This window comes from Pongo abelii, chromosome 14, assembly GCF_028885655.2.
Source record: "Pongo abelii isolate AG06213 chromosome 14, NHGRI_mPonAbe1-v2.0_pri, whole genome shotgun sequence".
Taxonomy (NCBI): Eukaryota; Metazoa; Chordata; class Mammalia; order Primates; family Hominidae; genus Pongo; species Pongo abelii.
In genome coordinates, this window is record NC_071999.2 from 7,574,144 (window position 1) to 7,577,898 (window position 3,755).

The following is a 3,755-nucleotide window of genomic DNA, read 5'->3' on the forward strand; positions in this document are numbered from 1 at the left end:
TAAACATGGCGCTAATGATAGTAAAAGTGAAAAGAAAAGAAAGGCTATCTATTTTGTAGATAGAATAAAGTTGCTCAGTATTTAGAGTTACCTAAATACGCCAGCATTTAAACTCCTCCTACTAAAAGCATGCCAGTCTGAATAATCCTCCTTGAAACACAATTTTTGATATGGTTAATGTTGTTAAGTATGTGACTCCTGCAGAATAGCTGGACAGACAATACACATTTAAAAAACAACAGCACAAGGATCCAACAGACTTGGGAAAAAATCAAAAACAACACAAGCCTCATGAAGAACTGAGTTCTTAAAATATTACGGAGAACATGGCTATTGGAAGAGATGGCAATATTGGCAAGTTGATTGTTACATTGGTCAGCAATAGCTAGCACTATTTTTTTGGCAATCTTTCAGGCACTGCAACTACTACTGCAAAATGATATATAGTCCATTAAACAACATAATCACAAATCAAAAAATATTTTAGTAATATAATGCTTCAGATTTAGAAGCAAATCAAGTGTTAAAATTCAACTGCTATAATAACTAACCCCAAAGATAATCGTATCTGACAAAAAAGCTTCCGCAGAGTTACTACTTCAGAATTATACTTTCTCTTGATATTTATTTTATTTTATTTTATTTTTATTTTATTTTTTTCTTGATATGGCGTCTCACTCTGTCGCCCAGGCTGGAGTGCAATGGCATAATCTTGGCTCACTGCAACCTCCACTTCCCAGGTTTAAGTGATTATCCTTCCTCAGCCTCCTGAGTAGTTGGGACTACAGGCTCCTGACACCATGCCCAGCTAATTTTTATACTTTTAATATAGGTGGGGTTTCACCATATGGTCTCGATCTCTTGACGTTGTGATCTGCCCTCCTTGGCCTCCCAAAGTGCTGGGATGACAGGCATGAGCCACAATGCCTGGCAATTTCTTGATATTTAAACTTTTAAGTCAGTCCAGAGAAATACGATAAATGTCAACAGTAAGTATGGTGTTGAGGCAGAAGTAGGACCAAACATTTTCATATGTTATTCAGTTGATAACAATATGACCTGGGTAGTAATTTCCTATGTTTCTACTTATACACAAATACGAAAAAGTAAAACAGAGATACTGCTAAATAAAGGATACATTAAGTTCTTAATAGTAACTTAATAAACTGGAACATTGTCAAAAAGCACCTAGTGAACTTTTTCAGTGTTTTTTTCTATTATCCAATAAGTGAATTAGGCTATTCCTTTCCAATTTCCCAAGCACTTTTTGTCCCAATCACCATTTCTGTGTTCGAAGAAAAAGTAACAAATCAAGTAACAAAACTAAACAAGAAAAAATCAAAACACAACTACAGTATCTGCAAAAGTTTTGTAGAAGACTGAAACTGTTGAGTATAAACATCTCGTATTCTATTATCATTAGTTAACTGAAGAGTTTGTTAAAGACATACATTTCATAAAAAAAGTTAGTTTGAAGTTATTGACCAGTATGTACCATTCCTAAGTATTAGTAACCAAATTCATGACAATAAAGAGCTATCTAACAAGAAAAATTAGTGACTACCAGCACCATCAACAAGACTTTGTCTTTACAATTCATTACCACTTACCATGCGTTGTAATGTCTAGGATTGACTCTGATAGCATTTCAAAAACAAGCTAACGCTGTGTCCAATCCTTCAGCTAAGACAAACTCTCGCCCTAATAAAGTATAGGCATAAGCATAATTTGGATCCACTTGGATAGCTCTCTGGAAGAATTTAATTGCAATATCGTGTTCCCGTTGCAGACTGAAACAGTTCCCTGCAGCACACCAGGCCTCTGGAGAATTTTTATCCATGTCTGTTAAGTCTTTTGACAGAAATGAAAGAGCGACATTTTTTGAAGATGCCAAAGTGTTGTAGAGTAGATTTCCATGCCTTCGAATCTATAATTCTCAATCCTTCTAACCTCTGAGAATATTCTTTCAGCTTGCATGTACTCTGAAAGTTCAAAATAGGACCTTCCAATTTGGCACAGTACCCAACCAGTATTGTGGTGGTGAGAAGGTAGATGGCTCAAAATATTTATAGCTTCTTTGCAGTGGTATGAACATGAAGATAAATAACGTTTCCCCCTTTCATGAAGAAGGCTCATTAAGCCTTCTGCTGCTGCTTTTTGTAGATTAAAATCCTGAATCTGAGGTGTGATTGTGGATATTTCCTCTTCTGAATTGATGGAAGAGTCCAATTTTGTAATTTCCAGGTTTTCGTTTATATTAGATTGAGTTATTCCTCCTTTATTAGTTTTACTTTTTGTTTTTCTGTTTGGGATTTTAGGTAGAAACTTCATTTTTAATTTCTTCCTATTCTCCTTGGTTGTCGAACTGTCACTAGTAAAGAGTCATGAACTTCTTTGATGCAGTGCATTTGGGGGAGATGTCATAGTGGGGCTCATTACCTGAGGTGTTGTAGTTATTTATGGACCAGAACTTTCTGTTAGTGAAAGAATTGGAGTTACCTCTCGGCTATTTCCATTCTGCGAGAAGACAGACTTTGCTCCAGTTTGGCCAATTCTGGCAACAGACTTTTTTGAAGGGGCTCCGGCGGATGGCACATCAATTACAGAAGGTGTATTAGTGTAGTTTTGTAAATAAGATCCATCTCCAGGACTTGGGATTTCTAATGGCAAAATCCCAAAACTTGGGGTAAATGGACTAAGAGCTGCTGGTCCTGTTAATAAACTTCGACCAGTTTTTGGTTTATTTTGAACCTGTTTAGATAATATGGAATTTCCTGTTCCCAGTGGGATAGTTTCAGGTGAAATTACAGCTGAATCAATAAAAGACACTGGGGAATCTGTATTCAAGGAGTACTTTGAATTGGAAGATTCTAAATTGACTCTGTTTAATTCAGTTGTGTCCTGGGGTGTTTCCATAAGAATGGTCTCAGGCTGTCTGAGACATAAACTGTGATTAGGTACTTGTGTTGTGCAAGAGTTGGGCAGACAGTTGCTAAAGTTCTGTAAAGATGTGAATTTAAATGTTTGGTCAGGATCTCGCTTTTCACCTATTTCACGTAATGATTCAAAGGGATACCAGAGGAAAGGATTTAAACTAAGTCTCTGTTGGTAACATTCTTATCCTTTGGCAAGCTGATCTGTCTTGCAATATACACCTCCCAACAATGGAAGGGGAAAGCAAACTGAATCACCAAACTCAGTAACAATATCATCATGGCTTTTCTGCTTATTAAACATTCCACCAGATAAGATTTGTTCCCAGTCTGCAAGCTTACTGAGATCAACACAACATTTTGCAAGCAGGTATTTGCATTGCGGTGTAGGACAACTGTGTCTTTTCAAGAGTCTATATGCTTTATAGGCCTTTCCTGGGAGGTAAGAACAGGTCGCCATTAAAAACAAGGCTTCTTCTGAGTGTACTTCTGCATAAAGGCGTTCTGTGAGGAAAACCCCATCTCGGTAAGCATAGTGGTTTAGTGCTTGCCATGTAGCAGCCTGGAAGGGTTCCTGCAGCACTGTCATCCTCGAGGCAAAGGCCCAATTTCTGCAGTGCCTCAGGAAACCCCCACCCCACCCACCACCCTCCCCCCTGTAGCGGCTCCGGCCCGGCCAGCCTTGGCTCATTTAAATTCACCAGTTACCGGGGGATGGGGGTGGCCGAGCCAGAATGACTTCTTTATCCTGCCGACTCTGGAAAGCCCGGCCCCTTGTGATCCATTGCAAAGCGAAAGTCACCTCATGTTTGGGAAACAGAT

General features: G+C 38.4%; 1 pseudogene; it reads right to left on the reverse strand.

Moving 5' to 3' along the window:
* Positions 1-1,606: 1,606 nt before the first annotated feature.
* Positions 1,607-3,522, reverse strand: LOC134759841 (cell division cycle protein 27 homolog; annotated as a pseudogene).
* Between the last annotated feature and the right edge of the window lie 233 nt (positions 3,523-3,755).